We start from the raw sequence: 24,676 nt of genomic DNA, 5'->3' as shown, positions 1-24,676 counted from the left end.
ACTCTCAGCAATATGTCCTCAAATGCACTTTAATATTGATTTAGGATTGTCTGTGTGCCCTCATCTTTCTTTGAAAACCCTATCCTAGTTTACCCTTGTTCATGCCCAGCATTTTAAATTTTAATTATTACATTTGGCCCGGCTATAGGTTTTTTAAATGCTGTATGTTATTGTTTATTGCTTATTGTGTATTTTTTGCTTTTGAGTTTTATTTTAACTGTTTTGTATTGATTATTTGTTATCGCTTTTGTTTATTGATGTGTTGTGGGCTTGGCCTTATGAAAGCCGTACCGAGTCCCTTGGGGAGATGGTAGAGGGGTACAAATAAAGTTTTATTATTTATTAATTAAATCAAACGCCTTAAATCAAGAAACAGCTTCCTAAGATCTACAGAGACACTAAAAGGAACACCTCAGCAAGTGAGAGTCCAAAAGTGGCAGGTTAAAACCCAAAACCTCAAGCAGTGGCTGAAACTGGATGAAAAACAACCCGCCTGGGCACACAGAAGAGTGCTCTTTTCCACACTCCACACTGGAAGGCACTGAACAGGCTGTGCTCTGGCACCATGAGATGCAGAGCCAACCTTAAGAAATGGGGCCACAAAGTGGAGCCAAGACATTTGAGTGTGGAGAAGAGCAAACCATAGACAACAATGCAGTCTGCGCCCTCTACATACACCATGGACCTCCTTACAGCGACACCAGAGGCACTCCAAATGTTCAAAGGAAATAGAGTATAATGTCAAGTTTTTAACTTTGTGGTTTTTCTATATGTTATAACTGTATTCTCAATTCGCGTCTGACACGATGAATAAAAATAGAAGTAGGAATCTGCCTCCTACCAGCAATACCTAGTAATAGGAACTTTGTGACTTCTGATTGGCATAAAACTATTTCCCATTTGCCGCCGGATTTTAAAGCCACTCTGAATATGCTTACCTGTGCATTTCCGAACTGCCCGTTAATTATAAATAGTAGGCACATCATTGCTATAAGAACAAGCCTTGGCTTTTCCTTTCATGACAGTCCTCCAACCATTTGCATTTCAAAGAATCAACTGAATAAATTTCAGACAAAATGTAAATAAAACACCTGGATTCTAATCAAGCGTGTAAACAGCGATCTGATTCTTCATGGATAAAGCGCCATTTTAGGGATCCTGGCAGGACTTCTCTAGGTGTGGGCAATCTCACAGGATTTTTTCATGACCACAAGGGTGGAGGCTCCTACATATCCTAAAGTAGAAGTACAAAAAGACAGAAAGGAATTCGGCACCTTTGAGACTAATTAGGAAGAATACATTGCTAACTTTTGAGGACACAGTCCACTCTCTCCATAAAAGCCTTCTTCTTCCCAATCAGTTTCAAAGGTGCTGAAAGGTGGATTGTGACTTTGTGTCTTTTTGTGCTAAAATAGACTAATGTGGTTGTCTATTTCAAATAAGCTAAGGAGGAAGATCAAACTTGGACACACTTTCTTCAAGAATTTCCCAGCCAGGATGCCCAGTGGTTATGCTGGCTGGGGTTTCTGTCCAAGAACAGCCAACCCTGGTTGAGCTTGTTGGTCTATTGCTCATGCTGAGAGGGAAAAAACAAGGGCTGGGCGGTTTTGTTCGTTAATTTCGTAATTCGTTATTGATTTGTATTTAAATTAGCTTACGATCCAATATTGAGCCATGCAGGAGCAACTAAAAATCGAAACAAATTTTTCAATTTATTTCGTAATTGTTTCATAATTGGTTCGAAATCATTTCGAAATCGTTTCGAAATTTTATAGTTGTTGTTTGTTTTATCAGTGATAAAAAAATAAATTATCACACCAACAGTCAACAACAGAGGGAGAGGTAAGCTTCAGAAGTTCCCCCTGTCCCATTTGGAGGTTTTTTTAGCGTATTGCGCAATCGCATCCGCCATTAACAAATCAATTCGAAATTTACGAAATTTCGTAAATAACGAATTTTTTTTAAAGAAAAATTCGGAATTCTTTTAAAAAATGAAACGCAATGGACCCCCTAAAAACGAAACGAGTTTAGAAACAATTTTTCCGTTGTTACCCAGCCCTAGAAAAAACCCATCTACCAACCTATGTATTTACTTACTATATTTATATTCTGTTCTCTCTCACCCCAAAGGGGGACTCAGAGTGGCTTACAACATGGCAATATTCAATGCCACATATACAATCAGATTTTTAAAAATACATGGTATATAAAATTACAGATAAAAACATATACACACCGTAAAACTGTTAAAACCATAATACCAAATCATTTCTGTTGATGCAGATATGTCAGTTCTATGTATATAGCTAGTTAGTGTTCACCATCTTGTCCTTTGTCTCAGACAGAAAAATATCCTGGTAGCAATGTGAAGCAAATGAGAAGAGTTTGTCTCTTAAAAGAAACAGCAACACACCTTTTCTGTGGAGCCCTTCACAATGATCCATACAAACACTAAAGACCACAATAGGGAAAATGGGAGATATTCATGGTAAGCTTCTACTATCTGCTATTTTGCCACTTTGGCAAAACTCTGATGTTGGGGACCATCAGTCAGGACCATGGTGCAGAGATTGTTGGATAGAGATACCCTAGCATTGAGTCTGTGTGAAAAATACAGTTCTGGTGGACATGTAATAACGCACCGGTGGGATCACTAAGTGGGTAATGATGGAATGCTCAAGGGACCAGCAGAAATTGATGAGTCATGATAAAGTGAGGCTTATGACAAGAGGTTGCACCAGTCATTTGTCCCTTAATGATGATAAGTCAGCAGGTGGTTATCAAAGTGAAGTCAATAGGAACTTTAGGAGGGGCTGCCCCAGGAGGAGAGACCCTGCGGCCCCACCAAAGAGGGATCACTACTTTGGCGAGCAAAGAGAAGCCTGACTTTAAGCAATTTTATTTCTCTAAATTCCCAGAAAAAGTCTCACCAAAGTTGAAGAAGTGCCACCGAGATATTTATTAGTGATTCAGCTGAAAATGATGCAATGCCACAATCATTCGCCAAGCAGAGCATGTGGTTACAGAAAGAAAAAGCATTTTTATAGGAAATACAGAGTTGTTTCAAAATTCCCGCTCCCCGCCCTCCGCCCGGCTCGACAGTGTTTGGCTGGCACACTAACAGCTTGGAGGGGGCTTGGCTGCCCTCCCTGCGCCTGGGCAGCTCTGGCGAATCAGAAGGAAGGGAGGCGGTATGAAGGGAGACAATGCATTCTTGAGTGGATTACGGAATTACAATGTCCTGGGGCTTCTCAAGTCCGGAAACGGCCTTCTAGAGAAACTAATTTCATTGTCTTTAGATGTGTCTGTGATAAGCAGTGATTGCTTAATCCGAGTTTTCCTGTCGCAATCAGATATGACACAAAGGGGAAGGCTTGGGTGGATGTGCTTTGTGGAGAGGTTTGAAAGAAAAAAACAGGTTTGGGGAAAAGGAACTTTTCGAGGGTCATCTCTCCCCCATTGTTATGTGATTAGAAGTTTGCCAAGTAAAAATCCCTTTTGATGGCCCGATTCCGAAGTAAAAAAAGATTTTCTTTTCTATTTTCCATGCAAATATGTCCTAAGTTAAGAGTTCTTTCATGATTGCTGATTGCTTTTCCAGAGGCAGGGCAACTTCCTTAAGGAGAAGGGAAGGGGGCAAAAAGGGGTCAGGACAAGGTGAGATACATGAGGGGAAAATATATAGAAATACTGAAATCACAAGAGGAATCATATACAGATGCCCCCCCCCCCCTTCCACCCACCAAAGCAATTGATAAAAGCTTTCAATCATAGCCCAATATGAATTCTTAGTCCATTCTGGGGAAATTCATGGGTGGAAACAAGTTCTTGAGGGAAAATGAAGTCCAAAATATGTGGCAGAAAGTACAAAGGCACAAAGAGTCTGGTCATTTCCACTGAGCCAAAAGATGGAGTCCTGCAGTGCTTGAAATCGAAGCTGGTCCTTGGTCCTTGGAAAACTATAGCTCCTTCCAAGGACTGAAGCCTGGTGACTAGACTACTCCCAGAGAGCCTCATGGGGTAACCGCATCAAGTCTCCAGGGCAGGGGGCTTCAGGAGGACGAAGAAGCAGTGAAAGCAGCGGCAGCGCGACAGCAGCGAGGCTTGGATTTTGACAATCAGCTGTTCCCTTAGAATTATATCCTTAAAATTCAAAAGATTATTCCCCGAGCATAGAGGCCCAAAATGCAAAAAGCGAGATAGCAGATAGTGTTAGAATTTAGCTAGGAAAAATATGGTACCAAAATGGAGTCGATCCGTCAACTCGCGGATACGGGGGCCCAAGGGGTTTCCGTACCCGCAGTTTGAAGGAACGCAGATTCGGCCTCCCTGGGACACCGGGAAGGCATCACAGGCAGGCCGGCGGTCTCCCGCAGCCCAGAAAATGTTAGTTCATGCTTTTTTGATAGTTTCAGGCAGGAAAGGGACACAAAGTAACAGCCTGGAGGAGTTAAGGTTACAATTCATCTAACTTTTATTGAGGGGGTTGTTACTTCATTTGGGCTGGGGAAAGAGTGAAAGGAGAGAGCACACGGCTGCAAAGAGTCCCTGGCTGAGGCTGCAGCTGGAGCGACATACAGGGAGCACACCACCCCCCTGTTGTGTCAGCTCCACTGGCTGCCGATCCAATTCCGAGCACAATTCAAAGTGCTGGTTTTGACCTACAAAACCCTAAACGGTTCCGGCCCAGTGTATCTATCCGAACGGATCTCCCTCTACATCCCACCTCGGAACCTAAGATCATCTGGGGAGGCCCTGCTCTTGACCCCGCCTCTATCACAAGTGAGATTGGCGGGGATGAGGAGCAGGGCCTTCTCGGTGGTGGCCCCCCGCCTGTGGAACTCACTCCCCGGGGAGATTAGATCGGCAACGTCCCTTCTTTCATTTAGGAAAAAGTTGAAAACCTGGATATGGGACCAGGCATTTGGACATTCCGGCAGCTAAAGAAAGACTTGATGATGAGCTGGAACTTGACGAGACGGAATGGATTTACGGAACTCTGAACGCTGAGCTCAGGATTAGCCTACTACTGTGTTTATGGTATTGTTTTGTATTGATGATTTAATTTCTAATTTGTAATTGTTTAATTGCTTTTATATATGTATGTATATGTGACAAGGCATCGAATTGTGCCTTCTCTGTAAGCCGCCCTGAGTACCCCCTTGGGGGTGAGAAGGGCGGGGTAAAAGTGACGGAAATAAATAAATTTCATCAGTTTTGGCCCAACTTGGCATTCAGGAACTACAGAACTCCCTGCGGATGGTCAGATCAGCTTGAAGGCAGGGGTCTGGGATGCCCTTGACGACAAATGGAGAGAGGAAATGCTCAATCTCTCTCTTGCCTGTGTCTCTTGCTGTGTGAAACTTATTGTGAGTATATCTCTGTATCTACTATTCATTTGTAAGTACAAGCCTGATTGTAGATCAGTGGATCCTGATCTGTGTACAGCTGCAAATAGTGCAATGAGTCAAGATTAAAGCCTTCTGCTATTTTGGATGAAAACTGAATTTGTGAATTTACAGAACAGTGTACTGAAGAAGGTCAGATGTTGCAGTGATACTCTGCTGATCAGACTGATTAACTGAGCAAAACTACTAGTTGCTGTGAATGAACTCTGCTATGTTTTGCTTGCCTCTGGAACATTTGTTTGTTCAGTGTGCAGAGTTTCCAGGGAGGGTGTGATTGGAAAATGATAAGTCACAAACTGATCCCACCACAGAGTGAAGTAGCCATGGATTGGATCCAGAAGACATCATATTTAGAATAGACCCTAAATTTAAAGTGAATGAATGAAACTTTAATCCAGACATAGCCATTTGGATCCAGATATATTTATAGTCATTCTTAGAGAAGAACTAATGAAGTTAGTGGGATATAATTTAATCATGATGGATTTACATTCCATTGACTTTCATGCTTTATGACTAAGTCTGTATTCAGTTTGTGAAAATAGCAAGTACGGCAAATATTAATTAATTGACAGCCTACTTCTTAGGCCCCTTCTACACTGCCACAAAAATCCAGATTATCTGCTTTGAACTGGATTATATGGCAATGTAAATTCACATAATCCAGTTCAAAACCCATCATGTGGATTATCTGCTTTGATCATCTGGATTATATGGCAGTGTAGAAGGGGCTTAGATTGTTTGGGTGTTATTCAGTTCTCCAATTGGAAATCCAAGAGTGTACACAGAAAAAAAAGGTACTCACATGATCGTTGTCTTGATCCTGACACATCACATCAGAACTAATTCTTTATTTACCACATTTATACCCCGCCCTTCTCAACCCCTTTTCTTCCTTCCCTCTCATTTTCCTTCTTCCTTTTCTTTCTTCACCTTTTTTTCTTTCTCTCCTCCCCCTTCCCTCCATTTTGGAGGGAGCAAGAAGAGGCTGCAGAGGATCCTTCAGTTTTGGAAAGAGAGGAAAGCAAAGGGGTCGCTGTAGCACAGTGGATTAAACCGCTAGCTGCAAGTAATCTGCTGACTGGAACATTGGCAGTTCGAAACCGCAAGTAGAGGTCAGCTCCCGACTGTCAGCCCTAGCTTCTGCCAACCTATTTATTTATTTTATTTAGAACTTTTATATCTTCTCACGTCTAGAGAGGCCGGTTTACAACATGATTCAAAGACAGTAGTTTAAAACATCACACCATAAAACACATTAATACATAAAATACGTTGAAAGCACTCATATAATTACATAAAGCCAAGTCACCCAAAGGATATCACAATTCATTACCATCCGTCTGTGTGACCAGAGGTTCTTGACTCACTCATCAAATGCTAAATTCCAGAGCCAAGTTTTCACCAATTTTCTAAAAGTCAGGAGGGAAGGGGCAGTTCTAATCTCCAATGAGAGAGTTCCAGAGCCCAGAGGCCACCACTGAGAAGGCCCTGTCCCTCATCCCCACCAGACGCACCTGCGAGGATGGTGGGACTGAGAGCAGGGCCCCTCCGGAAGATCTTAACAACCTTGATGGTTCATAGGGGAGAATCCGTTTGGACAGGTAAACTGTGCCGGAGTCCTTTAGGGATTTATAGGTCAACACCAGCACTTTGAATTGTGCTCGGAAGCTAATTGGCAGCCAGTGGAGCTGGCGCAACAGAGGAGTAGTATGCTCCCTGTACCCCGCTCCTGTTAGTAATCTGGCTGCTGCTCGTTGGACTAGTTGAAGCTTCCGGGCAGTCTTCAGAGGCAACCCCACGTAGAGAGCATTGCAGTAGTCTATATGAGATGTAACCAGAGCGTGGACCACCGTGGCCAAGTCAGACTTCCCAAGATAGCCATTTGAACCTAGCCATTCAAAAGCATGCAATGAGATTACATCAATAGGTACCACCTCGGCAGGAAGGTAAAAGGGCGCCTCATGCAGATATGCAGACATACTGGCAACACAATTGGAGATGTCTATGGACAGCAGGCTCCTCGGCATGGAAAATGGAACAAGAACACCATGGCATGGAAAATGGAAAAGAACACCATGGTCTGAGTTGAGTATTGCCTTCAACGCCAGAGATGGAAAAAAAAGGAAGGCCTTTACCTTTGTTTGTGTTGTATGTTGTTGTTCAATGTGTGTAAAAGGCATTGAATGTTTGCCTCATATGTGTATATTGTAATCTGCTCTGAGCCCCTCCAGGGAGATAAAATGGAATATAAATTAAGTGTATTATTGTTAAGGAGCAAGAAGTGGGTGCAGAGGATCCCTCCGTCGTAGAGGGAGATAGAGAGAGGAAAGCAAAGTAAAGGATTCTTAAGGCTTGAAGGCTAATCTCATTACCCAATGCTCAAACCACTACATCACCCTTCCCATATGTTAAGAGATACAGCTTTAACATTCGTATCATACCAAAAATTACAAATACAACTAGCAATATACAAGTTAATGAAAGTGCTCCTGCTGTTGTTTCTGGGCAACTTTCTGGCACTGTCGCCCTCATGAGAAGCAGCTGAGGAGGTGGGTATGTTTAACCTGGAGAAGAAAAGGTGAAGAAGGGACCTGATAGCCATGTTTAAATATTTGAAAGCATGTCGCATTGAGGAAGAGGCATATTTTCTGCTGCTTTAGAGGCTATGACACAAAGCAATAGATCCAAATGGCAGGAAAAGGAGATTACACTGAAGTGGTAAGAATTTTGGCAGCAGAATGTGTTGCTGCCTCAGGCTGGATCTGCACTGGATCTGCACTGCCATATAATCTGGTATCTGATCCCAAGTTGTCTGCCATGAACTGGATTATATGAGTCTACACTGCCAGATAATCCAGTTCAAAACAGTTAGATAATCTGGGATCAAATCAGAGGCGGCCCTAGGTAATTTTCAACGGTAAGCAAACAGTATTTTTGCACACACACACCCCCAAACCAATCATTGATTGAGATATATATATATATATTCTGTTCGTCATGGGAGTTCTGCGTGCCATATTTGGTTCAATTCCATCATTGGTGGAGTTCAGAATGCTCTTTGATTTTAGGTGAACTATACATCCCAGTAACTACAACTCGCATATGTCAAGGTCTATTTTCCCCCAAGAGCGCCTCAGGAGCGCCCCTGGGCAGAATCAACTATACTGCGAATGCTTACTTTGCGTAATGGGTTGAGCCGCCCCTGGATCAAATGCTGGAATATATGGCAGTGTAGAAGGGGTCTCAGAGTGTGGTGGAGTCTTGTGTTGAAAAATGTCTTGCGGGAATAGTTAGGTTTACAATTATCCTCTTGCTCAAGCCTTTTATAGAATCATAGAATCATGGATTTGGAAGAGACCTCATGGGCCAACCCCCTGCCAAGAAGCAGGAATATTGCATTCAAATCACGCCTGACAGATAGCCATCCAGCCTCTGTTTAAAAGCTTCCAAAGAAGGAGCCTCCACCTCCAGCCTCTGGTTCCTTCTACACTGCCATATAAAATCCAGATTATCTGCTTTGAAGTGGATTATATGGCAGTGAAGATTCAAATAATCCAATTCAAAGCATATAATCTGGGTTTTATATGGCAGTGTAGAAGGGACCTGGGGCTAAAATGCAGCAAGGTTTGAGCAGGAGGATCTTTGATCATCTGGATTATATGGCAGTGTAGAAGGGGCCTCGGTGGTTTCACAGATATCCAGCAGGAACCCTGATTCACAGATATCCAGCAGGAACAGTTCAAACCGAACTTTGTCACCCTCTTATTCCAATTCCCTCTGTGTGTCAGGATGTCTGTACCAGCTTGGAACTAGTTGCTCCGTCCACCCTATGACATAGATGTTCAGTAGGGGGGGATAGGAGAATGGATGAAAACACATCTTAGATAAGGCCAGCTGAACCGGGAAGAACATGAAACTGTAGGATAGCATGTGTGGGAATGGAATGTAGCCAGGGAGGGGGATGGGATAGTTGAATGTGGGAAACTTTCAGAGCTGTATTCAAGGATTTGCCTTTGTGAGCCTACTTTTATTCCAAGAGCTTCCAGGTTCTGGCACTGTGTGTGTTCCCCCCTCCCACTTTTTTCTCCTTTAAGATTTCCAGTCACTTCTATTGCTGGCTAAACTGTTCCCTCTGCTGACTGAACCAAGTAACAGCTGATCATTCCCCAACAGAATGATTTTGGCTATAGAATTATAGAATCATAGAGTTGGAAAGAGACCTCATGGGCCATCCAGTCCAAACTCCTGCCAAAAAGCAGGAAAATTGCATTCACAGCACCCCCGACAGATGGCTATCCAGCCTCTGTTTAAAAGCTTCCAAAGAAGGAGCCTCCACCACACTCCGGGGCAGAGAGTTCCACTGCTGAACGGCTCTCACAGTCAGGAAGTTCTTCCTCATGTTCAGATGGAATCTCCTTTCTTGTAGTTTGAAGCCATTGTTCCACGTCCTAGTCTCCAGGGCAGCAGAAAACAAGCTTGCTCTCCCCTCCCAATGACTTCCTCTCACATATTTATACGTGGCTATTATGTCTTCTCTCAGTCTTCTCTTCTTCAGGCTAAACATGCCCAGCTCTTTAAGCCGCTCCTCATAGGGCTTGTTCTCCAGACCCTTGATCATTTTAGTCGCCCTCCTCTGGGCACATTCCAGCTTGTCAATATCTCTCTTGAATTGTGGTGCCCAGAATTGGACACAATATTCCAGGTGTGGTCTAACCAAGGCAGAACAGAGAGGTAGCATGACACTGGATCTAGACACTATACTCCTATTGATGCAGGCCAAAATCCTATTGGCTTTTTTTGCCGCCGCATCACATTGTTGGCTCATGTTTAACTTGTTGTCCATGAGGACTCCAAAATCTTTTTCACACGTAGTGCTCTCAAGCCAGGAGTCCCCCATTCTGCATCTTTGCATTTCATTTTTTCTGCCAAAGTGGAGTATCTTGCATTTGTCCCTGTTGAACTTCATTTTGTTAGTTTTGACCCATCGCTCTAATCTGTTAAGATCATTTTGATTTCTGCTCCTGTCCTCTGGCGTATTGGCTATCCCTCCCAATTTGGTGTTGTCTGCAAGCATGATGATCCTGCCTTCTAAGCCTTCATCTAAGTCATTAATAAAGATGTTGAACAGGACCGGGCCCAGGATGGGACCCTGCGGCACTCCGCTTGTCACTTCTTTCCATCATGAAGAGGAAGCATTGGTGAGCACCCTCTGGGTTCGTCCATTTAACCAATTAGATCCACTTTACCATAGTTTTGCCTAGCCCACATTGGACTAGTTTGTTTGCCAGAAGGTCATGGGGGACCTTGTCGAAGGCCTTAAAGAAATCCAGGTACGCTACATCCACGGCATTCCCCGCATCTACCCAGCTTGTAACTCTATCAAAAAAACAGATCAGATTAGTCTGGCATGACTTGTTTTTGATAAATCCATGTTGACTGTTAGCGATGACCTCATTTGTTTCTAAGTGTTTGCAGACCACATCCTTTTTTCCCTTCTTGAAGATTGGGACCACATTGGCTCTCCTCCAGTTCGCTGGAACTTCTCCCGTTCTCCAAGACTTTCAAAGATGATTGCCAATGGTTCCGAGATTACTTCTGCTAGTTCCGTCAATACTCTTGGGTGTAGTTGTTCTGGCCCTGGGGACTTGAACTTATTTAGAACGGCCAGGTTTTCCTGGTAATAGGGCATTAGCATTCTTTAGCAGAGAAGACCAACTCCTGAAGCTATGACAAATCCCCTGCCTTGTGTGGATGGAACATAGTGCTTCTTGTCTACCACTTTGTACTTTGCAACGTTTTAGCAATGTTGTAACCCACCTCAAGCCATGAGGAGAGGCGGCTAAGAAATAAAATCATCATAATCATAATCATCATCATCATCATCATCATCAAATGGTCGCAGACGGGGAAAGTGAGAAAGGGCAATTGTTGGGTAGCAAGGCTTGCATCCCCTCCCAGTCACAGAGAGAGAATAAGAAACTTTTGCTATTGGCTATTTCTGAATGACAGAATGGTGTAAAGGGCAGCTCTTGTGGACTCTTCCAATTATGATTCTATGACTTTAAGGTTGTAGCAGTGACTCTCAAACAGGCCTTAGTCAGTTCAAGATGAAATTGCTTTTCTGCTGACAGACCCCACACATCTTTTAGGTATATCCTTTCCTGTCGCATGAGTCACAGCCAGAGGCGGCCCTAGGTAATTTTCAACAGTAATCAAATAGTATTTTGGCGCCCTCCCCCCAACCAATCACTGATATATATTTTCTGTTCGTCGTGGGAGTCCTGTGTGCCATATTTGGTTCAATTCCATCATTGGTGGAGTTCAGAATGCTCTTTGATTGTAGGTTGAACTATAGATCCCAACTTGCATATGTCAAGGTCTATTTTCCCCCAAGAGCGCCTCAAGAGCGCCCCTGGGTAAAATCAACTATACTGCAAATGCTTACTTTGCGTAATGGGTTGAGCCGCCCTTGGTCACAGCTGACTTTAGTAGCATTGTATGCTTTCTACCAGCTTTGTCCTTTTCTGGACAGCCATTACAAAGTTTTGGTGGTGTACATGCTAGTAGTTTCAGCGTTAGATTGCTGCCATTTACTGTGTGCAGATCTGCAATTCAAAATGAGGGTTTTAACCTATAAAGTTGTAATATGACTCACGAAGCCAGTAATTCTATAGTTGAAGGCAGTGCATGTAGTGTGCTTCTCCTACCATGAGGGACACCTGCCCCAACGTCATCTTCGAAGAACCAAGTTTCCCTTCTCCCAAGCATTTGCTTCAACATGTTTGACTATGTTAAACATCAGCCAAAGGATTGTCTTCACCATTTGTTCTTTGGGAGATAATTTTATATATTTTACTTTTTTTTACTTTTTCATAACTTTTATAAAATGGGATTGAGGTTTGACCTAACTTTTAAAAATTGAGGAGGGAATGCTTTGTTTCCTTCCTTCCTTCCTTCTTCCCTTCCTCCCTCTCCAAGAACTCTGCAAGACAGGTCAGCCTATTAAATCCTGGTCCAATACTCATACTGACATTCTTGAATAACTAGGCGGCTGGTTCATGATGGCAATGTGATTTCAGGCAAATCCTTAAACTAAAAGAATCTCATAACAAGAGTGAAGCAATATTAAAATCCATGCATTGTACACACACACACACATAAAGCTCAAGCTGGTAAAAAAACGCAGCTGCTCAGCTTCTTGCGGGAATTCCGATGAGATGCCACATGAGATGCCTGTGTTAGACGGGGTTACACTCCCCCTGAAGACGCAGGTTCGTAGCTTGGGAGTGATCCTGGACTCATCGCTGAGCCTGGAACCCCAGGTCTCAGCGGTGGCTGGGAGAGCTTTCGCACAATTAAAACTCGTGCGCCAGCTGCGCCCGTACCTTGGGAAGTCTGATCTGGCCACGGTGGTCCACGCTCTTGTCACATCCCGGTTGGATTACTGCAACGCACTCTACGTGGGGTTGCCTTTGAAGACTGCTCGGAAACTGCAATTAGTTCAGCGAGAAGCAGCCAGATTGCTCACCGGAGCAGCGTACAGGGAGCATACCACCCCCCTGTTGCGCCAGCTCCACTGGCTGCTGATCCAATTCCGAGCACAATTCAAAGTGCTGGTTTTGACCTACAAAACCCTATACGGTTCCGGCCCAGTGTATTTGTCCGAACGGATCTCCCTCTACATCCCACCTCGAAGCTTAAGATCTTCTGGGGAGGCCCTGCTCTCGACCCCGCCACTCTCACAAGTGAGGTTGGCGGGGACGAGGAGCAGGGCCTTCTCGGTGGTGGCCCCCCACCTGTGGAACTCACTCCCCGGGGAGATTAGATCGGCGACCTCCCTCCTGGCATTCAGGAAAAAACTAAAGACCTGGGTTTGGGACCAAGCCTTTGGACACGCTGGCAGTTAAATTAAGGATCTGATGACTGACAAGGACAATGGAATGGAATGGATATATGGACTCTGAACCCGAGCATGAGATTGTTTTAATATTTTATTATGTGCTGATGTTTTAATTCTAATTGTTGAACTGTTTTTTGTATTTGTATTACTGTCAATTGTTAGGCATTTAATTATGCCTCCTCTGTAAGCCGCCCTGAGTCCCCCCCGGGGTGAGAAGGGCGGGGTATAAGTAAATAAAATAAATAAATAAATAAATAAACTCCAATCTTACTTCAGCTGCATTGGTTACCAATTGAGCACCGGATCACTTTCAAAGTGATGGTACTCACCTTTAAGGCCTTGCATGGTCTGGGGCCGATGTACCTGAGGGACCGCCTCACCCTCTACCAACCCCAGAGATCCCTCCGTTCTGAGGACCAAGATCTATTGGAAATTCCCAGTGTCAAGACCTTGCGTCTAACAGCAACCAGACGCAGAGTCTTCACAGCAGTGGCACCATCGCTCTGGAATACTCTCCCACCTGAAGTCCATGCCTTGCGGGACTTATCAGCTTTCCGCAGGGCATGTAAGACATATCTATTTCGACAGGCCTTTGATCTCTGATTGTTTTAAATTGTTTTAAATTGTGTTCGATTTTAGCCTGTTCTTGTAAGCCGCTCCGAGCCCCAGGGGAGTGGCGGCATATAAGTTTGAATAATAAATAAATAATAAATAAATAAATAAATAAAATAAACATATACAGGACCTGTACATGAGAATGTCCCAACATAAATATGTTTTAACTTATGAATCCTCACTTAGCCTAGAGTGACATTTTGACATCCAAAGTGATGTTCTGACATATGAAGACAAAAGAGGCTTCTTTGACCCCCTCAAACCAGTTCTAACAAAAGGCAGAGAGAAACAAAACCTAGGATGGATTCCTAGCTGGAGCAGCCCTGACTCTTCTCCCTGCAAGGCAGAAACTCCAGCTCTGTGTGATTGTTTTCCCTGAATATTCTGGGAATCATCCAATCCAGAGACTACACTGTAGGGCAGTGGTTCTCAACCTTTCTAATGCAGTGACTCCCAAATAAAGTTCCTCGTGTTGTGGTGACCCCCAACCATATTTTCGTTTCTACTTCATAAATAATTTTGCTACTCTTATGAATTCTAATGCAAATATCTAATATGCAGGATGTATTTTCCTTGTTACATATTGAACATAATTAAAGCATAGTGATTAATCACAAAAAAAATATGTTTCGGGGAGTATGGATTTGCGGTACCTTCAACCAATTCAGCTCTAACTTCTACAGACCACTGAGATCCCCCACGAATTACAGACCTGGACCAAACTTGGCACATAGAACTCCCATAACCAACAGAAAATACTGGAGGAGTTTGGGAGGAATTGACAGTGATTTATGGGAGATGTAGTTCACCTACATCCGGAAAGCACTGAGAACCCAAATGACTATGGATCTGGACCAAACTTGGCATGAATACTCAATATGCCCAAATTTGAAAAATGGTGGAATTTGGGGGAAATGGATCTTGACATTTGGGTGTTGTAGTTGCTGGGATTTATAGTTCCTCAGCCAAAAAAAGGGCATTCTGAACTCCAACAAAAATGGAATTGAAGAAGCTTGGCATACAGAACTCCCATAACCAACAGAAATTACTGGAGAGGATTGGGGTACCTTGGCATTTTGGAGCTGCTGGGATATATAGTCCTCTCCCATCCCAAAGCATTCTGAACTCATGCAGCCATGCAATGCACTCCAACTTGGCACAGAGAATTCCCATGGTGAACAGAAAATACTGGAGATAACTGTGATACATAGAACTGCTGGGATATATAGTCCTCTCCCATCCCAAAGCATTCTGAACTCATGCAGCCATGCAATGCACTCCAACTTGGCACAGAGAATTCCCATGGTGAACAGAAAATACTGGAGATAACTGATACATAGACCTTGGCATTTTGGAACTGCTGGGATATATAGTCCTCTCCCATCCCAAAGCATTCTGAACTCATGCAGCCATGCAATGCACTCCAACTTGGCACAGAGAATTCCCATGGTGAACAGAAAATACTGGAGATAACTGTGATACATAGACCTTGGCAACTGCTGTGATATATAGTCCTCTCCCATCCCAAAGCATTCTGAACTCATGCAGCCATGCAATGCACTCCAACTTGGCACAGAGAATTCCCATGGTGAACAGAAAATACTGGAGATAACTGTGATACATAGACCTTGGCAACTGCTGGGATATATAGTCCTCTCCCATCCCAAAGCATTCTGAACTCATGCAGCCATGCAATGCACTCCAACTTGGCACAGAGAATTCCCTCCCCCCGCCCCCCCTCATAGACAGATGGCCAGGCATGAGGAGTTTTACTCACATTGCGGCCTAAACAAAGGGTGAGTCTTCTCCCCCCCCTTCCTTTGCCTCCAAAGCTCCTCCTCCTGACTACCCACATTTCTGTGGGAAGAGCAAGAGGAGGAGCCTTCCAGGAGTGCCACGTGGCTGGGTCCAGGAGTCGGCAGCCATTTTGGAGGGGGCGGGAATTACAGTATGAAGAAAATGACGCTGTTTTGACCTCACAACCTCTGAGGATGCCTGCCATAGATGCAGGCGAAACATCAGGAGAGAATGCTTCTGGAACATGGTCATACAGCCCGGAAGACTCACAACAATCCAATGCTGTTTTGCCTTGCTGTTACACTGGCCAACACACCTTTTGTTGCCTCAAATGTGCTTCCTTGCCACAGTAGCTGGATAGAACCAAACGCTGCCCATCTCTGAACATTTTATACATTGTTATTTATAAAGTACATTTTATTATCTGAAAACTCATAAAAAATCAATAAAAATCAAAATCAATACCTGGAATATTGTGTCCAATTCTGGGCACCACAATTCAAGAGAGATATTGACAAGCTGGAATGTGTCCAGAGGAGAGCGACTAAAATGATAAAAGGTCTGGAGAACAAGCCCTATGAGGAGCGGCTAAAGGAGCTGGGCATATTTAGCCTGAAGAAGAGAAAGCTGAGAGGGGATATGATAGCCATTTATAAATATGTGAGAGGAAGCCACAGGGAGGAGGGAGCAAGCTTGTTTTCTGCTTCCTTGGAGACTAGGACACGGAACAAGGGCTTCAAACTACAAGAGAGGAGATTCCATCTGAACATGAGGAAGAACTTCCTGACTGTGAGAGCCGTTCAGCAGTGGAACTCTCTGCCCCGGAGTGTGGTGGAGGCTCCTTCTTTGGAAGCTTTTAAACAGAGGCTGGATGGCCATCTGTCAGGGATGATTTGAATGCAATATTCCTGCTTCTTGGCAGGGGGTGGACTGGATGGCCCATGAGGTCTCTTCCAACTCTTTGATTCGATGATCAGTGGTTTTCAGGGGGACAGAACAGATTCATAGCATTTCAATGGGAAAGTTCATTTTAATTAAATTCTTAAGTCAAGGTATCACTGTATTTCTGCTTGCATGGAATGAGGTGACTAGTCCAAGAGGCCACAGTTGTGTTTGACTCTCCACAGACTTCAACTGGAATCTGCCAGATCAGAGTCCAACATTTTTTAAACAGTCTCTTACACTGGATTTAAATTACGAGAAACCTGAGGCTTTCTGGCTCAGACCCCTTGTACACTGAGGGCAGAAGGTGAGAACAGTGAGGACTGGATGGCAGGGGCAGGAGGAACACACATGGCCTGGCTCTCCTCCTCATACAGTTGGAATTGTGTGAAGAATGAGCCCCCAGGAAGGTCTTCTAGGGCATATTCTGCTTCCTCCGATTTCCATAAAGAACTGCTAGGACACTCCTCTTTTTCTTCTTCTTCTATTTATTTATTCATTCCACACTTTATCTCTTCTGAAAGAGACTCAAAGTAGCTAACATTGAAAGTAGGACCACACAATCAAAACTATACAAATATGCAAACATTAAAACAGAATTAAATATAAACAATATTTTAAAAAATTGATTTTAAGAAGCAAAAAATGGATTCGCGTTCAAAAGGGGATGCTTGTTGGAAAACCCAATTAACTTGCTAGTCTGCTACCAAGCACAATTCAAAGTGCTGGCTTTAGCCTATAAATCCTTAAATGGTTCAAGTCCAGATTACCTATCTAAACACATCTCCCTTTATGAGCCAGTTAGAGTATTAAGATTGGCTGGGGAGATCCTGCTCTTGGTCCTGCTGCCCTCACAGGCACAATTGTTGGGGGTGAGAGACAGAGCCTTCCTTCTCGGTAGTGGCCCCTCGGCTACAGAACTCCCTCCCCAGTGGAATTAGATTAGCTCCTTCCCTCCTGATGTTCAGGAAACAGCTGAAAACTTGGCTATTCAAGAAAGCATTCAGGGAGTGATAGCAATGTTGAAGTGGTTAAATGACAACCTCAGGATTGGTGCTCTGTCAATTGCTTTATGTCCTTGTCTGATGTTTTATAGTTCAATTGGTTTTAATTTATAGTTATATGTATTTTAGGGAGCCCCCGGTGGCGCAGTGGGTTAAAGCACTGAGCTGTTGAGCTTGTTGATCGAAAGGTCGCAGGTTCGATTCCGGGGAGCGGCGTGAGCTTCCGCTGTCAGCCCTAGCTTCTGCCAACCTAGCAGTTCGAAAACATGCAAATGTGAGTAGATCAATAGGTACCGCTCTGGCGGGAAGGTAACGGCGCGCCATGCAGTCATGCCAGCCACATGACCTTGGAGGTGTCTACGGACAACGCTGGCTCTTTGGCTTAGAAATGGAGATGAGCACCACACCCCAGAGTCAGACATGACTGGACTTAATGTCAGGGGACAACCTTTACCTTTACCTATATGTATTTTAAATATGTGGTGCATTTTTATATTTATGAGGCATTCAATTTTGCCATTAGTACATTGTGAACTGCTTTGAGTCCACCCAGGTGTGGAAAAGGGAATATATAAATGAAATCAATCAATCAATCAACAGTCTTTGCTCAAGCAACAGTTCCGATGTCAACATTTGTGTTTATTTTGTTCCTTTTTATAAATGAGCACAACACAGCAAGAATTAAAAAAAATAGACGTTAACATTACAATGCTACACGGGGAAAAGGCTTTTTAAAAATAAGATATGAACATTTTGTCCATTGACTTTGGACAAAAAAACATTTTTTAAAAACGTTTGTCCTCTGACTTCCATTTTGAGACACACTAAATAGTAATTTCAGTACTAATTTCTAGAAGAGTTATATACATACCAGAAAGGACTGTTTGAAGACATGTTTTGCTTTTTAAAATATGTACATGCATTGTTCTGCTGTGTTTGTAGAACCGTATACCGCTTAATACGCAACAGGTTTCCCATCGTCCTGATAGTTTTTCAAATAACTTTCACCATGTATGTACATTTTGCTTTTAAAATTATTCTAGTTTCTTGGTTTTCAGAAGTTATATATATATATGAGACTCTTATTTACAAAAAATGTTATATTTTTGCCTTGGAGGTACAAAAGCTGTGACATTAAGTGACTGAGTTTTTTTGTCGGGGCGTGTTTAAAAAGCAGTTTTATAAAACAGTGTATACATGTGGATTTAGTGTTTTGTTTTATTTTTTGCTTTTTATATGAATTGATTGTCGGTTGTAAATATATGATCCACACATATTCAAGCAATGGAACCTGAATGGTGGAGGCCTTTAGAAAAGCAAGTGAAGCAACCCAATGGATCTTAGGGCAAGGCAAACATTGAAAAGAGTCAGTTTCAAGTTCAAAGTGAACAACACTTCATCTCTAATGCCTTCACTAGCTCTGCATTGTGTTCAATATGCGGGTCCTGATATGAGGAGCATTTAAGTTGTAATCCCTTGTTCACATGGAAGAACAGTTTGATCAAAGGCTCTCACAGTCAGGAAGTTCTTCCTAATGTTCAGATGGAATCTCCTCTCTTGTAGTTTGAAGCGGAACAATGGCTTCAAACTACAAGAGAGGAGATTCCATCTGAACATTAGGAAGAACTTCCTGACTGTGAGAGCCGTTCAGCAGTGGAACTCTCTGCCCCGGAGTGTGGTGGAGGCTCCTTCATTGGAAGCTTTTAAGCAGAGGCTGGATGGCCATCTGTCAGGGGTGATTTGAATGCAATATTCCTGCTTCTTGGCAGGGGGTTGGACTGGATGGCCCATGAGGTCTCTTCCAACTCTTTGATTCTATGATTCTATGAAAGCAAAGATAATGAGATACTGATCCATCATCAGAAGGACAATTCCTAGATTCCAAAACTCTACTTTTGATGATGACTGCATTGACCCTGGCGTATAATCCTGTGTAGGCATTGCATTAACTTGGGCCATCCACACAACACAACAAGCTAATGCATTTTAACCTGGGGTAGGCCTTTTAAGCCAGTTTGACCACAGGTTAAACCAGGCATGGGCAAACCTCAGCCCTCCACGTGTTTTGGACTTCAACTCCCACAATTCATAACAGCCTACTGGCTGTTAGAAATTGTAGGAGTTGAAGTCCTAAACACCTGGAGGGCTGAGGTTTGCTCATAGATGGGTTAAACAAAAACACCTGGAACACCATGCATGATCCTTAATGGCATCCCCACAGCCATCCTGCACTTCCCAGGCTCCGCACTTGTCCCTCTTCCCAACACTCCTGCAAGAAAAGATAGAAAAACATGACTTCCGATTTCTGCAGGATCCATTCTTCTTCATTCTGGCCTCATCAGGAAGCAATGGACCACTGGAGAAGGAGAGGAGTCTTACTCTTGCAAAGGTCCACCGCTTCTGAATGATACCAGAATGAGGAAAAATGGACCTTGCAGGAATGACAAGACATGCATTTATGGCATTCCCGCAGGGAGGATACAAATGCCAGTCCATGCCTAACTGTGCCAAAGTGACATTGACATGGCTAGACTGTGTGGCAGAGTATTGAATCCAAACTGGCATTTTGTGTGCCAGTCAACTTTGTGGCTGTGTGGAAAGATCCTATGAAGACAGCACTGAAAGGAGGAGGTTTCAGTCCATAATGTCATCAGGAATGAGAGTTTTAGGGCTATTCTCCACAAAATGGGCAAAAAGCCCTTTCCCCCAAAGCACAGAAAGAAAGGCTGATGGACCAAGTGGTTACGTTATACCAACTTATCATCTAAAGAGCCACTGCAAATAACAACCATCCAATCTGGACTGAAAGACTACCTAATAATACAAATGGGATTGATACACATTAAATGTCAACGAATCCCTTCTTCTTTGTTCTCATGGAGTTGCCATCTGGATTTATTCCCTTGGTTAGACCACATCTGGAATATTGTGTCCAGTTCTGGGCACCACAATTCAAGAGAGATATTGACAAGCTGGAATGTGTCCAGAGGAGAGCGACTAAAATGATAAAAGGTCTGGAGAACAAGCCCTATGAGGAGCGGCTTAAGGAGCTGGGCATGTTTAGCCTGAAGAAGAGAAGGCTGAGAGGGAATATGATAGCCATGTATAAATATGTGAGAGGAAGCCACAGGGAAGAGGGAGCAAGCTTGTTTTCTGCTTCCCTGGAGACTAGGACGCGGAACAATGGCTTCAAACTACAAGAGAGGAGATTCCATCTGAACATGAGGAAGAACTTCCTGACTGTGAGAGCCGTTCAGCAGTGGAACTCTCTGCCCCGGCATGTGGTGAAGGCTCCTTCTTTGGAAGCTTTTAAACAGAGGCTGGATGGCCATCTGTCAGGGGTGATTTGAATGCAATATTCCTGCTTCTTGGCAGGGGGTTGGACTGGATGGCCCATGAAGTCTCTTCCAACTCTTTGATTCTATGATTCTATGAAAATCTAAACTGTTTTGGATTGCCCTCGATATATAAGAGATAGGATACATTCACCAAGTCAAGATCAGTGTTCTCTCAATCCCAATAATAATAATAATCTGATGCAAAGTTGGCGAATTCACAGCTGCGTAGCAACAAGAGCTACAAGGGCTTTCGGCGCTTGCTCACCCATGGTCTCCTCTGCCCAGCTTTGGCTCTGTAGGCAAAGGCCTTTTCCAAACCTGTTTCCAGGAATCCCTTTAACTTGAGCAAGCTGTAGCAAATGAGCTAGAATGGTTTACCTTGCAGTTTTACCCAAGTTCTCAGCATGATAGCTCTGAATAGGTTAAATTTCATGATGCCCAGAATAAGGAACATCTGTCTCATTTATGCACATTTTAAAATTGATACTGAATGTGTATACATGTTCCGATATATGCATGTTGTCTCCAAACAGACCTTGTTCTCATACATTTTGCAAGCTGTAGTGCATCATTGGACAAAACTCCTACAACACAAAAAACCATTATATATAGTAGGGACCCTTCTCCAGAAACCAGAAGCCTTTTGAGTTTTCATGCTGAAAGAATCAAATCTGTAAAATTTCCAAATAACTTTCACTAGTGAGTGAGAGGAGATCACACTATTGGGAAGAAGAAGGACAAAAAGTAGAGAAGAAATGACAACATGGCAGTCATGAGTTTCATCACAGACTGTTCATAGGACACAGCACCTTGTGGAGATCTGTTAGAACTAACAAGAGCAGTACAAAAGGGGTAAGTCTGTTCTTATGTAAATGCCATTGGCTCCATCAGGATAATTAAATAGAGACTACTAACTGGATTGAAGCCTAGGTTGCTAGCACAAGAGTCTAGTTTATTGCCAAGAAAAATGTAGTTGCTTTACAACCAGGCCTGGGTCAAATCCCTCCCTCCCTCCAGGTGTTTTGGACTTCAACTTGCACAATTCCTGACAGATGGTAAGCTGTGAGAGTTGAAGTCCAAAACACCTGGAGGGCTGAAGTTGGCCCATGCCTACAACATCAAGAAGACTCCCTGCATGGACAATTTGCAGGTCAAGGCAGAGAGGAGTGCTTCAGGCACCTGCTGTGGAGCACCACTGAGGAATGAGGAAGCACAGGCCATCTCATTCAAAACGATCTTGACAGATTAGAGAGATGGGCCAAAACTAACAAAATGAAGTTCAACAGGGACAAATGCAAGATACTCCACTTTGACAGGAAAAACGAAATGCAAAGATACAGAATGGGGGACGCCTGGCTCGAGAGCAGTATGTGTGAAAAAGATCTTGGGGTCATCGTGGACAACAAGTTAAACATGAGCCAACAATGTGATGTGGCGGCAAAAAAAGCCAATGGGATTTTGGCCTGCATCAATAGGAGCATAGTGTCTAGATCTAGGGAAGCAATGGTACCCCTCTAATCCGTCACAGGGAGGAGGGAGCAAGCTTGTTTTCTGCTTCCCTGGAGACTAGGACGCGGAACAATGGCTTCAAACTATAAGAAACAAGATTCCATCTGAACATGAGGAAGAACTTACTGTGAGAGCCGTTCAGCAGTGGAACTCTCTGCCCCGGAGTGTAGTGGAGGCTCCTTCTTTGGAGGTTTTTAAACAGAGGCTAGATGACCATCTGTCAGGGGTGATTTGAATGCAATATTCCTGCTTCTTGGCAGGGGGTTGGACTGGATGGCCCATGAGGTCTCTTCCAACTCTATGATCTCCGCATATTGTCAGCATCATCTTCTCAGGGGCCAGTGTACTTCAGCGTGACCCTACGGGGAGGTGGGAACCATCAGCCAATGAGTTTGAACCTGTTTCAAGCTCACTGGGTGATGGGCCCAAGGAGAGCAGCCCTGATGAGAGACTTCACTCCAATTGGGAGTGAAGTTACCTTTGGAGCATCGTCCTATCCACCCTTTATTGCAATCATTTTAGTTTGGAAATGTTTGACAATATGCTTGTTCTGCTATTACCATAGTGTTTGTTTGTGGGGCATGGATTCTGAATCTGGAACACTGAGAGCTGTGTGCCTGGCTCTGGAACCCACGCGGTTGGGCCAGCCCTGTCCACAACTGTAACCAATGAAGTTATGCCCATCTTTGTCCATTCAAAATTTGTGTCTGCTGGTGTTTTTTGTCAAATGGAGCAGGCTGGCCCCTTACCATGCGCAGCTCCATCCCAACTTGACATTCTTCAGAAGGGTGGGCTGTCACAGCCAACAGACTATTGCTGTCTGAAATAATGGAAGTTATAGCACTGCACACCTGAAAGAGGCCCAGTTGGAGAAATCTGCAACAGAATCATGGTTACAAGCAGCATCCAGCTTACAGCAAACATACAAGTAAACTGCATGTTATTAGGAAAAGACTTCCATGCTGAAGCCCCATGTGCCAGGATTCAGTGAGAATTCAGTGGGAATTACATCTAAGTAAAGATGCAGAATAGAATCATAGAATCATAGAATCAAAGAGTTGGAAGAGACCTCATGGGCCATCCAGTCCAACCCCCTGCCAAGAAGCAGGAATATTGCATTCAAATCACCCCTGACAAATGGCCATCCAGCCTCTGCTTAAAAGCTTCCAAAGAAGGAGCCTCCACCACACTCCGGGGCAGAGAGTTCCACTGCTGAACGGCTCTCACAGTCAGGAAATTCTTCCTCATGTTCAGATGGAATCTCCTCTCTTGTAGTTTGAAGCCATTGTTCCGCGTCCTAGTCTCCAGGGAAGCAGAAAACAAGCTTGCTCCCTCCTCCCTGTAGCTTCCTCTCACATATTTATACATGGCTATCATATCTCCTCTCAGCCTTCTCTTCTTCAGGCTAAACATGCCCAGTTCCCTAAGCCGCTCCTCATAGGGCTTGTTCTCCAGACCCTTGATCATTTTAGTCACCCTCCTCTGGACACATTCCAGCTTGTCAATCTCTCTCTTGAATTGTGGTGCCCAGAATTGGACACAATATTCCAGATGTGGTCTAACCAAAGCAGAATAGAGAGGTAGCATTACTTCCTTAGATCTAGACACTATGCTCCTATTGATGCAGGCCAAAATCCCACTGGCTTTTTTTGCCGCCACATCACATTGTTGGCTCATGTTTAACTTGTTGTCCACGAGGACTCCAAGATCTTTTTCACACGTACTGCTCTCGAGCCAGGCGTCACCCATTCTGTATCTTTGCATTTCATTTTTTCTGCCAAAGTGGAGTATCTTGCATTTGTCACTGTTGAACTTCATTTTGTTAGTTTTGGCCCATCTCTCTAATCTGTCCAGATCGTTTTGAATTCTGCTCCTGTCCTCTGGACTATTGGCTATCCCTCCCAATTTGGTGTCGTCTGCAAACTTGATGGTCATGCCTTCTAGCCCTTCATAGTGATTCTGAAAGGGCTGGAGAACCCGTGGCCACCCAAATCTTGATGAACAACAGTTCCCACCATATATCATAGTTAATCAGGATGTTTTCAGCTGATGGATCTAAAGTCCAATCACATTTGGATGTATCTGATGTCCAATCACACTGGGAAGGCTTCAAGTTTCCCATCCCTGGTTTTCATGAGTTCAGAAAGAGAAGTACTATAT

At 43.7% G+C, this 24,676-nt stretch overlaps 1 long non-coding RNA gene across 1 annotated transcript; it reads left to right on the top strand.

Annotated features, from left to right (window-relative positions):
* The first annotated feature begins 19,082 nt into the window (after positions 1-19,082).
* On the top strand, positions 19,083-19,715 carry LOC137098001 (uncharacterized). The gene is made up of 2 exons (XR_010910537.1): positions 19,083-19,176; positions 19,502-19,715. It is a non-coding gene; the product is annotated as an uncharacterized lncRNA (long non-coding RNA).
* Positions 19,716-24,676: the final 4,961 nt, after the last annotated feature.

The sequence above is a fragment of the Anolis sagrei genome, chromosome X (assembly GCF_037176765.1).
Source record: "Anolis sagrei isolate rAnoSag1 chromosome X, rAnoSag1.mat, whole genome shotgun sequence".
Classification (NCBI taxonomy): Eukaryota; Metazoa; Chordata; class Lepidosauria; order Squamata; family Dactyloidae; genus Anolis; species Anolis sagrei.
The sequence above is the reverse complement of the archived record's forward strand: the minus strand, read 5'-3'. Positions and strand labels throughout refer to the sequence as shown.